Genomic DNA, 16,339 nt, shown 5'->3' with positions numbered 1-16,339 from the left:
TATACACAGTATATACATATATAGACCTATATATGCAAAAGAGTCACAGTGAAAAGGAAAATAGGAAATATAAGAATAAGTCCTTAAAACTTAATCTTATATTTCCTATTTCCCATAATATTTACTAATATATATATATATATATATATATATATATATATATATATATATATATATATATATATATATATATATATATATATATGTATATGTATATGATGAATTTTGCACATTCAGACGTGTTTTTCATATTCAAATAAGCCCTATTTTGATAAATTAATGCCTGAATTATCTTACCGACCTCGGGATCAGTTTTTCAGGCGAAAACTTTCAAAGACAATAGCTTCTGACTGGCCGGGAATCGAACCGTGGTCCAAGAAACTTGTAACAACAGTGACGTACCACTGAAACATGAAGAAAGATCTTCCTTCGTGGCTAAGTGGTACGTCACTGTTGTTACAAGTTTCCTAGAACAGGGTACGATTCCCGGTTGGTCAGAAGAGATTGTCTTTGAGTGGTTTTGCCTAGGGCTCTGATCCCGATGTCGGTAAGAGAATCCAGACATCAATGTATCAAAATATATGGCTTATTTTAATATATATATATATATATATATATATATATATATATATATATATATATATATATATATATATACATACGGTATATATATATATATATATATATATATATATATATATATATATATATATATATATATATATATATATATATATATATATGTGTGTGTGTGTGTGTGTGTGTGTGTGTGTGTGTGTGTGTAGTATATATAAATTGTTTATGAGAATTGAGTTTCGTATCTTTTCGGCTATTTTTGATGTCAATACGCTGAGTACATGAAAATATTTCATCATTACCAATTACCATCTTCAGAACTTTCCTCTTTCAAATAATGGAAGATAATACTCGACTCAATGAGTAACTAGAAAAAAATAAATAAGAAAACAATCAATGAAATAATTCGTCGACTTCCAAGTGACTGAAAGACTTCTGAACAATTTAATTATTACGGATCAAATCCAATTTCGTATCGACGACGGAATTGGATAGTTTCGGCCTCAGTGAATCGAGGGAAAAATAAATGGATTGCAAAGTAGTCTTTGATTTTTATGGTTTTTGCCTTGAATTCTCAAAACTTGGGCGAGTATTGCAAAAGATCGGGAAAGATTACCCTCTCTCTCTCTCTCTCTCTCTCTCTCTCTCTCTCTCTCTCTCTCTCTCTCTCTCTCTACTTTTTTCATTTTTCCTTTCAACCTTAAATTTCTTCTGGCTAAAAAATAAAGAGAGAAAAATAAGATATTAAGGTACATTAACTACTTATAGTTAGCCTATATACATATACTGTAGACATTAAGGAGCTGGCAGTTACTTAATGCATCAGAGCAGAGGCTTTGGAACCTTTATAAACAATGCTAGGAATTCACAGGATTCGAGAGACTAGGACGGAGGAATCCCAGGGTGACAGTTGATACAAGAATGGAATAGTGCTATTAGTACCCTGCAAAGCACATTTCTAACGTGTTATAGCTTACCACTCCCTGTGACCGATCCCTAGTTAAAAAGGTTCAACTTCTTATAGGATTGACAGAGCTTTTGTGCCTTTTTGGAGTCCTGGCCAACTAAAAAGCCCAGTAGCTGCTTCTTAATAATACTAAGTTGCACCTAAGGGTCTGGCTATTCTTGGTTCTCCGGAAATCTCCTGCCTTTCGCTATCAATCCTGGCTAGAAAACAGGCTTCTGCCTTGTGCTGCTCAGTTTGCGATTGGGACAGCCTAACATCGAGGGGGACTTAACTGTGTGTTGACAGCACTTATGGGAAGTAAAAAAAATAAAATAAAATAAAAAAACATCTGGGATTAGGTGGCTGCAGCAGTAGGTGGGTGAATATCAGCCACCCCCTCCCATTTCATATTAGTAAGTAAGCAAATAAGTAATTGGCAGAGACCTGCCAATAGGTGTATATTAGACAAAAACCTAAAGAAATTAAATATGGATGAGAAACTGAAGTTAAAGCATAAATGTGCAAAGTGCCAGATAAACAAATGTTGCGTCTACTTTGAAAAAAGGTGTGCGTCAAACCTGGACCTTGATAGTGTATGCTTGTTTTGCCAGCAGGTACAGCAAATAGAGGTTTAGGAAAATGAAAACCAAGAACTAATAAAACTAATGATAGAGATTACGTACAAGAGCCAACTGTTATAAATAAAAAAAAAAGACAGTGTAGTATGAAATGGGGTAAGTATCCAAGAAATGCAAAAGAAAGTAAAATCAAGGACAGAACTTAACGAGGAAATAATAATCAGCAAATAAAGAGAGTTAACAAACCCCACTAGACGAGAGGAATGGTAGCAAAGAGCAAGGCGAAGCAACAGCCTAGAAATGTAGCTGCCACCAGAAACAGATTTTACCTTCAAGCAGAGGAAGAGGAAGTGCTAATACGAGACTCCATGGTAAAGGACCAAGCGGAGCACTTCGGCCTCAAAAAAGAAGAGAAAAGTCAGGCCCTATCCAAGTGCCAATGTACAGAAGTAGAATTATTTAGTGAAACTGCAATGAAGAACAAAAAGGCCACTTTTATTTTTTCAGGCAATGAGAAAAGATCTGTTTCTAAGAAAGGACACCGCTGGGCAAACAGAATCATTGGTTAAATAATAGCTAGAAAAAATAAATATTGAAAGGGCTAGGAACAAGACAAATAATGCAAGTGTTATCAGTACTCTCCTGTAACTCAATGCTAGCCACTTCACCCATAGTAAGTCCATAGGGATAAATGAAAGGCTAAAGTTCATAAGCCAGCAATAGAAAGTTATGTCTATAGATGCTTGGGACACTATATTATTATTTTTATTACTTGCTAAGCTACAACCCTAGTTGGAAAAGCAGGATGCTATGAGTCCAGGGTTTCCAACAGGGAAAATAGCCCAGTGAGAAAAGGAAACAAGGAAAAATTAAATATTTCAAAAACAGTAACAACATTAAGATATTTGCTGTATAAACTGTAAATACTTTACCAAAACAAGAGGAAGGGAAATAAGATAGAATAGTGTGCCCGAATGTATCCTCAAGCAAGAGAACTATAACCTAAGACAGTGGAAGACCATGGTACAGAGGCTATGACACTACCCAAGACTAGAGAACAATGGTTTGATTTTAGAGTGCCCTTCTTTAGAAGAGCTGCTTACCATAGCTAAAAAGTCTCTTCTACCTTTTACAAAAGGAAAGTGGCCACTGGAGAATTACAGTGCGGTAGTTAACTCCTTTAGAGAAAAAGAATTGTTTGGTAGTCTTAGTGTTGTCAGGTGTATGAGGACAGTGGAGAATATGTAAAGAATAGGCCAAACTATTCGGTGTATGTGTAAGCAAAAGGAAAATGAACCGTGACCAGAGAGAAAGATCCAATGGCAAGAGAAAGTTGTACAAAAGAGATGGGATACCCCTCAGTGAAGAAGGCAAGAGAGTATATGGAAACCAAGTTGATTTCAACCTATATAATTACTTTATGTACACAATAAACAAAGGAAAAACTCAGCCATTAGAAAATCTTCCAATAAAAAAAAAAAAAATGTGGCAGACAATTAAGATAATTCAAGCAGAAGTAAAAATAAAACACTGGTAAATCAGGGAAACTGGGGCAGTGACAAAAAAAGCAGAAACGATAAAAAATTCCCTCATAGTAGACACAATTCAACGCCCCAGTCCTATGATTGCTACCGAGGAAAAAGATGTGATAAGTATTACCGAGAACTGGATTAAAGAAAAAACAAAGAATTTTATAGGAAAATATGAAACCCCATATTATAAGTTTTTCATGAAGGATCACCTGACCAAAAAAGGGGGCTGTTAATGTTCTATGTTAGAAATCACCCAAACGCAAAATAAATTAAATTAGAAACGGAATATGAAGTGATAGATGCAAATATTCACACCCTATTATGTCATGTCCTTACTAGTAATTTACAGACCACAACATCAAACGCAAGAACAGGGGGAAGAGCTGTAAAGACAGCTGGGGCAAGAAGTGAACAATAAGCTACTTATCCTAATGGAAAACTTCAATGCATAGGCTACTTGAATTTGTCGACAATTAATTCCTCCATCAGTGTGTCAATAAACCAACGAAGGGAAACAACATACTAGATATCGGGCTAACAACAGAAGAGAATGATACTAGATATTGTGCTAACATCATCATCATCTCCTCCTACTCCTATTGACGCAAAGGTCATTGGTTAGATTTTGCCAGTCATCTCTATCTTGAGCTTTTAAATCAGGACTTCTCCATTCATTATCTCCTACTTCACGCTTCATGGAACTCAGCCATGTAGGCATGTGTCTTTCAACTCTTATAGTGCCTTGTAGAGCCCAGTTTAAAGTTTGGTGAACTAATCTCTCTTGGGGAGTGTGAAGAGCATGCCCATACCATCTCCATCTACCCCTCACCATGATCAATCTCATCAACATATGGCAATCGAGTAGTCCCTCTTATAGTTTCATTTCTAATCCTATTCTACCATTTATCTCCCAACCAACAACAGAAGAAAATTTATTATTCAGTGTCTCAGTAGGGGAAAATACTGGACAAGGTAACCATAGAATAGTTAGGTTTCAATTGAATATTCCTCCTCTGAAAGAAAAGAAAATTATAAAGAAACTAGACGACAGACAAAATAACTAGATACAACTAAAGGAATGCACCGATAATTTAGAATACGATGAAACAGAGAACATAGATACAAAATGGGACTCCTTTGAGGAAAAATACAAAGAAAAAAAGGGCTAAATGTATACGGCAAAGAAAAGTTTTATTAAGTGAAACTTCTCACCCCAAATGGTTCATCAAAGAAATGGCCAATGTAGAACGGGAAACATAGATCAATGGGTCCACAGCCCTCATTTCGTAAAATTTCCTAACACGTAAAGTTAAGTAGAAATGTAGATAAACTAATTAGAAATGCCAAGATCAATGAAGAGAAAAGAGTGCTACAGCTAATAAAGAAAACCACAAAGAATTGTTTGCATATGTTAATAGTAGAAAACCAATTAAAACAACATTAGCTAAATAAGACACTCATAGGATAATCTTATAACAAATGGTTTAGAAGAAAACAGAAATAAATACACATTTCACATGTGTATTCACTAGAGAAGAATCAACGACCTTCCCGAACACTATCCATAAACAGTGTCACCTTTACAATGAGGATGTCAAAAAGAAAATAAAGAGACTCAGTAAGTCTAAGGCACCATGTCCAGGTGATATTTGTCAAAGAGAAATACAACTAGAAGAAGAGATAACCCCAAGCTTTTAAAAATTGTTCCAAAAGACAGCCATCGAAAGAAAAGTACCACAAGGATGGAAACTAACCAATGTTCCTCCTATCTACAAAATGGTACTAAGAAAAAAAGCTGAGAACTACAGACCCATGTGTCTAACTACAGTGCCTTTTCCACAACATGTTTAGCATATATGACAAAAGCAGGCCAGTAGATACGATATACCTAGACTTTCAAAATGTTTTTGACAAAGTCCCTTATAAAGAATTAATGGTTAAAATTAGAGCACTAGGTATCATTGATGAGCCAGATGAATGGACTGAAGACTGGCTGAGTAACAAAAAACGGAGAGTTGTAATCAATGGAGAAGCTTCAGAGTGGGTAGCTGTTGCAAGCAGAGTACCTTAAGGTTCCGTCCGTGGTTTATTACTATTTCTGTGTTATGATCAACTAGTACAATTGCCAAACTTACCGACGATAATAAACTAGGCATGAATGCTGCATACTCAGGAGATAAAGAAGTCTTAAAAGAAGATCTAATTAAATTGGGAGAATGGTGCTGAAAATGTCAAATGCCTTTCAACTGTCTGGAATTCAAAGTTATTCACATAAGTTACAGTAACCCATTAGTATTAGCAAAAAATTAAAGTTCCCCAAACAGAAGCACAAATTTAAAGCTCACCAAACCGAGCATAAAGGCTGAAAAGAATGCACAGAAATTAATATGCCACATAAAGAAACAATTCAAATACAGAAACAAAGACATTGTACTACAACTACACTTGTGAAGAAAATTTTTTATCTAATTATTGAGTGGGAACTTGTTGTTCCGTGAAAGTCTCCTTACACCATATATGCAAAGATCAGCGGGGGAGGAAAAGGAGCACTATCACTCAAGGCACAAACACCCTGTTAATAACTTTGATTATATAGTTCATATACCTTCACTCTAAATCCAAAAAAACTATACTCTGTCCTAAGGCCTGAAAACTCCACATGTGAAATAAAGGTAATTTGACCGCCTACCTTAGCTTTGTCAGGTCTAAAGCTATCTCACTCCAAGGCTCTGTTTCGGCTCCGTCCCAGGGACCCCAGTGAGATGCTGGACAGGAATTTTACGTTATAAAGTTATTGAGACACTGGCAATGGAGGGAGCAGTGATGTTGTATAGTAAAATATAAGTTAAAGATAAGGATCTTTACCTTCAAAGAATAAAGTGAATACTAAATCAGTCGCTAATACACTATTACTCTCGGTATGCTGTCCCGAGATTAAATATTCGTGTTAGACAAAATGAATGAAAAAGGGAGTAGTAATATGAAAGGGGGTAATTATCTTAATCTAGTAATTTTATTACACAAAATTTACATTAAAAAATCTGGCATCTTAACAGCAGCAAAACGTATTAAAAAGCACAAAACGAAATAAAACAAATGCAACTTAGCAAAATCAAATGGCAATCACAATATGTGTGACTCGAGGTCTCTTGCAAGAATAAATTATTGTAATAGGGTCGGATACGTGGCCGTGTAACCCGAGACTGCACTAGTCTATAAATCAAAAAGTTATACATAGAATTTTTACACACAATCCCATGGACTCAGCCCAAAATATGTAAAAGCCAGTTAAACCTAAATCAAGTGAAAATAAATCTAAGCTCATCTAAAAAGGGGGAAAACATTACCTGCACTCCGTACTTTAATGCTGGAAAAGCCCTTGTCCACAAAATAATTGGATAGTTTGCACCCTTCATCCTCTGACCCACCCCTGGAATCCTTGCTTCAAAACCAGCGTAATGATTTATCTCGACACATGTAGCTTAAGGAAAGAACCTTCGTACGCCGGCGTATGGCTTTTGTTTTGCGTTTCTATGCTGTGACGTCACGGACATGATGTATGGTATTGTCAACGGTTTGAATTAGCACAGTTAACCCGTGTTTTATTAAAGAAAATGTAAAGTGTGGGAGCGAAATGTTTAGTGGCGACTACAATATTAGGAGCGAGACCAAATACTGAAGGAAAGAAGAGTAATGAAAAATTCTTCACAGTACACATCATTAGTAAGACCATATCTAGAATATGGAGTCCGATTCTGGGCCCCCAAATGTTCAGTTGGATATGGATAGACTAGAAGCAGTACAAGCTAGGGACACCAAACTACTCCCAACTCTAAGACAATTTAGATAAATGGTGAATGAAATGTTTGAACTTATTTGACCTACAAACTCGATGACTAAGGGGACAGCTAATAGAGACATTTAAAATTCTTAATGGAATAATAAATATAAACTACAACATCGTCACGCTCAGCATAGATCAGAGCAGAGGTAATAGATACAAACTGGAATTGAAAAGATACATCACTCAATGTTCTAATTTCTTTACTTACAAAATAGAAAATACAATGAACACACTTTCAGCAGACACAGACAATATCATGAAAACTTTCTAAACAAACAGACAAGATCATGAAAACTCTCTAAACAAACCAATTCGCTCTATCCTATCCAGTCTCCGTGGGTGGACTATAAAGTCTTTGAGACATCCAAAATCCTTGTAACTCCTTGTTGCTCTCTCTCTCTCTCTCTCTCTCTCTCTCTCTCTCTCTCTCTCTCTCTCTCTCTCTCTCTAATTACTGTATATGGCTTCATCTTTTCCTACCATTGGTCACTTTCACGCTACCTATATATCGCTTCTTAATTATGTAGAATATTTATTATATTTCTAATATTTAAGTTTACAAATGAATGAAATAGAACCTGAATGCAGCTTCGATATTATAGGTTATGATACTCATTAGTTCCTTGGAGTGTCTACGACCTTTGTGAACTGTACCACATGTGTTTCACACATGCTCGTACACTGTAACGGTATTTTTTTTTTCTTCGTATATTTTCCTCTCTTCCTCACTATTAACAAAACCTGTTTAAGCCTGCCTTTACATTAATAAGTATGTTTGAATTTTTGTGACATTTTTTTCTGGAACCTGTTGTTTATAAACACGCTATTTGTTGAAATAAAGTCAGTTGCATTTACCTTGCCTCTCAGTGACAACCTAACGACCAACTTGCACAATTTGTGACTGCCAGAGTTACCAGCTCCCTCCCACCTTCCCCTCACTGCTGTGTCTTACAGTTTGATGATGCCACCCTCCGACCCTGACTCTTCTATTAACGCCACACCCATGAAACTACCGCTCTTCAACAGTACAGAAGCATTTGCCTGGTTTCAGTGCGCCGAGGTCCAGTTTCGCATTAAGGGTATGGCTCGCTCAAATACCAAAGTAGACTCTGTTCTTGCAGTGATCCCCAAAGACACTTTCCCGGAAATCTCAGATTGGCACTGTGACCAAAGGTACACCCCCAATAGCGTACGATGCCCTCAAAACATACCTCTTGGAGCGGTACTCACAATCATCAGCCGCCCTTATAGCTAAGCTTTTTCAGCTTTCTTAGCAACCATTGGGGGACCAAAAGGCTTTTCTGTCTCTCAGGGAAATTACCAGTATCACTCATTTGTAACCTGCCGCAAACGGCTCTCCTTGTGAAGTGAGGCTACTTTGTACTCTCTAGGTACGATGACTACTCGAACCTGTACACACTGACATACCCGACGTCGATAGTTTGCCCATGAAGGACCTGATGACCAAAGTCAACACCCTTATGAATAGCCACTTCATCACCTTCATTCAAGACCTCCATCAATGCCTCCACTCCTGATGAAGAGGACAACTATTCAACATCGACCGAAGCTGACGGGAATACGGTAGGACACAGAAGCCCTCACCATGATGTGCCAGAGCTACGACAAAGCCACCCACTACCCACTTATGCCACCACATGCTGACGCCAAACCACCGACCTCTACTGTCACTTACAGACGCTTATCGGCTGCAGATATGCTACTGTACTACCACTCCAAATTCGGTGCTGCTGCCGAGAAATGTGCAAACGGTTGTCAGTGGCTAAAAAGTGTGTAAGTAGACCATTGCTTGTGGCGGTGGCCTCCTCTGTTAGTAATATTATCTCTTTACATATTGCAGGTACGGGCATGCAATTTGTGGTAGACACAGGTGCTTGCTGTTCTCTTCTACCAAGGCCACTTCAAGACACAAAGTAGACTGCCTAAGCCTGCTGATGTTCGCCTGGTAGCTCCCAACAGATAGGTAATACTCACCCATGGTTATGAAACCCTTACATTATCGACGCCTCTTCAACCTGGCCCCTCCGATCTGGCTCACCACATCAATGCATCCATGGATGCCTATGCCAACCTCCTCATGTCATACTCGGAAGTTTTCCATCCCACAGTTCCCGCCAAACACGGTATATCAAAAGCGGAGCTCCCAGTGTTCACAGATTCAGGCCTCTGACACTGGATCGTTTGGCAGCCTTTAAACAAAAATTTGTCAAAATGGAAGAAGTGTGCCTTACACATCGTCATGAAGAAAGACGGCTTCCTGTGTACATGTGAGATTACAGGCATCAGAACATGTAGACAGAACCGGATCATTACCTGCTCCCAAACATTGTAGATTTGACCTCCTACCTACACAAAGCGAAGGTCTTCTCCAAGCTCAACCTACTGATGGGGTATTATCAAGTGCCCATAAACCCAGAAGACATCCCTAAGACTGCCATCACCACCCCCATTGGTTTATAAACCTTCATTTACTCCTGTTCTGGCCTTCGTATTGCTGGGGCCACTTTTCATATCCTCTTGGATGTCATCTCAAGTGACCTCCCTTCTGTGTATGCTAAGTAGATGACATACTTGTATTCCCTTCCTCCAAAGGGGAACACCTCCGTCACCTATGCATCGTGCTCGACCGAATACAACAGAATGGTCTTGTAGTCCTTTATGACAAGTATACCTTTGGGGCCAATGAAGTATCGTTCTTAGGGCATCACATCACTTCTGAAGGAGTCCATCCCATCACTGAAAAGGTAACAACAGTTCAAAACTACCCCATGCCCTCCTCGACCATCAAAGCACTGCAAGAACTCTCGGGCATGATCAACTATAATCACCATTTCCTCCCAGTCATTGCTGCCACTCTTGCCCCGATCTACACCTCCCTAAAAGGCAAGCCAAAAGACCTGAAGTGGGGTCCCCTTCAAGAAGTAGCCTACTGCAACACAAAAAATGCCCTATCAACCAATGCTGCTTTCACTTTTCCCGAGCCACACGCCACTATCCTCTCCACTGATGCCAGCGTCATCGCTATTGGTGCAGTACTTAAGCAGGTGGTCAACATCTCACCCCACCCATTGGCCTTCTTCTGTAGAAAACTGTCCAAGGCAGAATCTGGCAACTCTACCTTCGACCGCGAATTGCTGGTAGTGCATTTGGCTATTCGTCACCTTTGCCACTTCTTACAAGATACGCACTTCGTCATTCGCACGAACCACATGCCTCTGGTGCATGCCTTCACTCGACTGTCTGACACCAGAACTGCCTGAGATCTCTGCCATTGCTGAATGCAATTGCACCATTCAACACATCCCTGGAAAAATGAATCCCGTTGCCAATGCCCTGTCATAAAACACACTGGCCTCCATTCACCCGGGATTGGATTACAACACATTGGCAGAAGCCTAATAAAAAGATCTAGAGTACCAAGCATGTAACGGCCCGTTTTTCGTCCCCACCAAATTTTTCTGTCTGCAACCTCCTCCAACACTCTCCCACGTTGTGGAAAGATTTACTCCATGCCACCAGACTTACAAGTCCCCAGTTAAGCTACATATACCAACAGATTTGCACTCTGTAACACATGCTTTCCTGTGTAACGACACTAGCAAGACAGCTATTGCCGACTAACATGGGCCCTTTCCTCGGGATCTTTCTCAACCCGAAGGTTTTCTTAATTAAGATTCATGGCAAAGAAGACCGAATCTCCATTGATTGTCTAAAACCTGCAGTATGACTCCTAAGAGCACGATGCCCTATTTCACATGTATGTCCTTTTTAAGGGGTTGCCATGTACCACACGTGTTTCACCCACGCTCATACACTATAACGGTATTTCCTTTTTATCTTTTATATCTAGCTCTTCTTTTCACTGATAACAGAGTTTAAGCCTGTCTTGACATAAATAGGTATCTTTGATTTCTGTGAAATTCTTATCCATACCCTGTTGTATATAAATTCGTAATCTGTTAACGGCCTAATCGCACAGAACTAAGGATAAATGGTTTCAGGAAGCCTATAAGCCTACCTACTGAGTCATCAGAAGGCATTGCTTGGCCTTCCCTGGCCTTTTCTTACCTTCCCCGGTCCTTACTTGTGCGGAGACGGGGCACGGGCAATGATCTCTAGGTTATTGTCATGTCACTAGGGCATTGTCAGAGCTCCTTGCCTCTGTCGTTCATGAACGACTTTTAAACTGTTAAACACAAGTTGTATTTGGCTTGAAAGTGCTGACACAAAGACTTTCTTTAGCAAACATTCATGTTAGCAAGCACCTGTCGTTAATTGTAATGCCCTTTATACCCATTTCTGTATCAAATTATGAATTATGTATAACCATTTACAGACAAATTGAGATAACATTTGCATATAGGTGTATATAAATAATGTACAAGCTACAAACCGCTTTATTGCAAAGCCCACTTAGTTAATAGGGTAGTGCAGTTCACAGTGATCCTAGGTCGGCCACCGTAGGCATTACTCAAAAGAACTTTGCAATGGCCTTTTGGCTCCTACCTACCCTCACTTTCTAACTTTCTACTATACCTCCGTTTCAGCCAACATCTTAACCTAACTTCATACTGCAACTGCAGCGTTTTCCCCCAGTTGTATTTAGGTGATGAATGGCCCTCCAGGCCCCAGCTTCTGGCAACAAAGCCCATATTTGTAAATCCAATCCCATCCATCCGTGTTTGGGACGCTTAATTCAAGTTTGCCTTTGAACGCTAAGTCCATAGGTATAATCAATGCAAGACTCGGAAAGTAGTTTAACTCGTCAAAGATTAAATTGACTGGTAATGAAAGTTACAGACAAAACGCCAACAAAGAGTTACATAGGTGAGGTGTTAGCTAAGTCTGCATACTGTTCTTCTTCATGTGATTTTAGAGATGCAAGAGAATTAAAGGAATCTACGTAATTTTCTTTGTATGTTCTCATTGATTTTTTTACTCCCGTATATTTATCAGTTAAGAGCAATTGGAATAACTTTAATAATCTTACGGTAAAGATTACTAAGTTATTTCAAAGAATTGTTGTGTATTTACAATGGGATAAGAGAAGAGAATAGAACTGGTAATACCTTGTAAGGATATTTAAAAATAAACACTATATATATATATATATATATATATGTATATATATATATATACTGAGTATATATATATATATATATATACTGAGTATATATATATATATATACATATATATATATATGTATATATATATATATATATATATATCATAGATTCCTTGCCATAAAATTAGCAAATTTACCGAATGACTAGAAATTAATGAATCAAATTTGGATATAAAAATACTACCATTGATTTTAGAAATGGCATAATTGCATTATGGAGAATATTTTCCTTTTATTCATAAAAGCGAAACTCAATTGCAGCTATTTATTGGACCTTTTTTAGTTTAACGTGATATCACAAAGTCATTCTCGTGTGAATAATGGATATCAGCGCTGGCAATGAGAACCAATTCTACAATAGATAAATGCAAATAATAATAATAATAATAATAATAATAATAATAATAATAATAATAATAATAATAATAATAATATAAAAACTTGTGTGATCGGTATTTTCAAATAGAAATGCTCTTGGGGCGATTTGACCCTTCACTTATTGAGAAAAGTCCCTATTGTTAGCAGCACTGACGTCATTGCCGATGATAAAAGAAAACAAAAAACATTTAATTTAAGAATTTGCACTTTGAGTTTAAGTTCCAGCCGCTGAATTTCTCATGTCTCTTCTTTTGTGGAAAATGCTCAAGTCAGAATCGAGATCAATTACAGCTCAGCTCATTAGCCTGTCTCTGATGATTTAATGCTAGGAAACATATGTTTTAATAATTACAGAGAGAGAGAGAGAGAGAGAGAGAGAGAGAGAGAGAGAGAGAGAGATTTTCAATGCTAATCAGGACACTGATATTTTTTATTACCATACTCTTGCTTTTATCAACTCTCAATTTTCTCTTCTTGCGATCCCTTTCAAACTCTCTTGCCATATTCTGCAGTTTCACTTTACCCCTGCCATCTATCCTCTGCAAACTTCAATCATTTCAGTACCCATTCACATAAAATGTTTTTATTCGACAACAAGGGAACTTTGTCCATTGTCTTTTTTTCTGACCTATTGCATCGTTCGATCCATAAAGATGTTGAGCAGCAATTGAGATACAATACATTTCTGTTTCAAATCAGTATCAAACAAAATCAGACAGTCACTCTACACTAATACATACGCCATATCCATCTCCACACTTTCAATTGCTCTTAGTACTATTATATAACGGTTTAAAGGTTACTCATAAATGGCAGAGGCAACGGAAAGTAGCAATGGCTTAAAGACAGGACAAGGCATAGAGACTGACCATATACGAGTGTATACATGCTGTAGGATCAGCGCCCATGCCCCTCTCCACCCAAGCTAGGACCATGAAGGCAAAGGCGAGGGCTGCTGATGAGTCAGGAGGTAGACCAATAGGCTTCCACAATTCCCCCCACCCCCACCCCCATCCTTAGGTCACAAGGACGGTGAGGTCGCAGACACTACAGGAAACTATCGAGCTGCAGTGGATTTTAAACCCCAGTCTAGCTCATTGCAAGGCAGGGACGTTTCCAATGAGCTACCACAACCCTACACATTCTTATCACGTCTAAATGTCGATTACTGGTGTCACATACAGCTCTTTACAATCCTCTTCCAAAGTTCTTCCAAAAGTTTTTTAAACAAACACTTTATTCACACAATCACTTCCTTGCCTAAAACCTTACTGTTCTTCCCTTATCAGTTCCTCTTTTACCTTTCCTACTTTATCAATCAAAATATTACTTTAGCCTTTCCTGCTACTACTACTGCTACTACTACTACTACCACTACTACTACTACTACTACTACTACTACTGGTAATAGCTGTATTTGTAGCAGTGGTAGCTGTTTTTTTTTTAGCTGGTTTATTACATTAGTAAGCCTATTGACTATTCATTCTCTTGAAACTGGCTAAGATTATTTGTTAAACGAATATTTACAGTAATGCTTATTTTGCATTTCAAGAGAGACAAGCGAGGAGCTCCAATAAACGTATGCAATAATAATAATAATAATAATAATAATAATAATAATAATAATAATAATAATAATAATAATAATAATAATAATAACAACAATAATAATAATAATAATAATAATAATAATAATAATAATAATAATAATAATAATCAGAGATTTCAGACCTCTGCCAACAACTATTGCCAATATTTTACTCGTCAACGGACGAAACACTTTTCATTTTTCTTTTTTTTTTTTGTTAGATTGACCTTGGATGAATCTACTGTAACATTTCACTAAAGTCTACGGACAGTGCATCCCCCTTTTCATATTTTCTGACCGTAGGTGTTGAAAAGAGCAATGTTGATCCAGAATCGTGATCTTGATTGGTATCACCTCCAAAATTTCATGGTTTCTTCCTAGGCGTAATATCCACCCACTGTTAAAATTTGGTGAAAATCCAATTTCGTCAAAATCTGTCAATTTGTTATGACGTAATCTTTAAAATTGTGAAAAATGTAAATCCGAATCTAGAATCCGGATCCGAAACCGGATCATATCCAAAAGTTAATGGATTTTAAGGCCTAAGGTCTATCTGTGGTGGAAATTTCGTGAAAATCCGACGATTTGTTTTGACGTTAGGTTTGAAATGGCGAAAGATAAAAATCAGGATCTAGAATCTGGATCCGGACCTGGATCATCTCCAAAATATAATGGGGTCGTCCATGACCTAAAGTCTATCTATGGTGAATAATTTCGTCAGAATCCGTCGAGTAGTTTTAACGTACTCCCGTCCACAGACAGAGAGACACACAGACAAATAAATAAATCAATCAACTGACTCGATTTTATAACCACCTAGGCGGAGGTAATGATAATAATGAAATTAATAATAATGATAATAATATTAACCGTGGTGGATGTAATAGTAATAACGCGGAGATGGAATACATCTCTGATCTTACCCAAAGCGGCTACGGTCTATAATTGGTCATAAATAATAAATTGCCTGTAACATATACTGAGGCGCGGAAGGTTACCGGCGATTCTATAGAATAATATAATCCATGGCGTTATTAGCCGATAGGGGAGAGGGGTACTTCACTGATCTCCGTTGAAACTTTTCCAATAATATTGAGATTTTGTGAACCCATACATGTTTTCGAAGTATTTATTAATCATGTACACACATGCACTTTTAGAATTTAATTGTATAAATACTGTAGGTATTCGGAAAGTCTGTAGGTATGAAAAAAAATGGTACGCATTTGCGTATAAATTTGCCTTCTTGAATAAAAAGGTTACGGAAAAGTTATTTTTAAAAACGGTAATTGGAAATCACTTTCAAGCTTATATACAGAATAATTGCAGTTCTTACATATCAGTTGATCCGATTGTTTGTCTATTTTGTATGCTTATATATATTTTTTGTACTTATCCAACACCCAAGGTAATGAAAAATATACCATGTTATCAAAATAGTTTGGAAATACCTTTTAGCATTATGAATTAGTTAGGTATTGAAATAAAACGTCTTGAAATACTGTTTCATCTTAAAAGGCAATAGTCACCATGGTCTCAATTTCCTAAATTTATTTTCAAATATTTCCAAAATGTTATATACTTATTGAATTCCTATCTTTCTTTAAATTACTTTTAGTTCAGATTCTATTTTATCCCCTGAACAGACGGAGAGAGAACAAAGCAACGAAACCGGTGACGATCAAAATAAACGGAGCGAATGGAATTCTCGCCGAACTGGCCGTGTGTAATTCCAGAAATCGGTGAAGGC

The 16,339-nt window shown here is 37.5% G+C and overlaps 1 pseudogene; it reads right to left on the bottom strand.

The window, feature by feature from the left end:
- The window catches only part of LOC137635784 (uncharacterized), a 40,885-nt pseudogene extending 31,889 nt beyond the window's left edge, over positions 1 to 8,996 (bottom strand).
- Between the last annotated feature and the right edge of the window lie 7,343 nt (positions 8,997 to 16,339).

Source organism: Palaemon carinicauda, chromosome 3, assembly GCF_036898095.1.
Source record: "Palaemon carinicauda isolate YSFRI2023 chromosome 3, ASM3689809v2, whole genome shotgun sequence".
Taxonomy (NCBI): Eukaryota; Metazoa; Arthropoda; class Malacostraca; order Decapoda; family Palaemonidae; genus Palaemon; species Palaemon carinicauda.
This window is presented reverse-complemented; position numbering and strand designations above follow the sequence as displayed.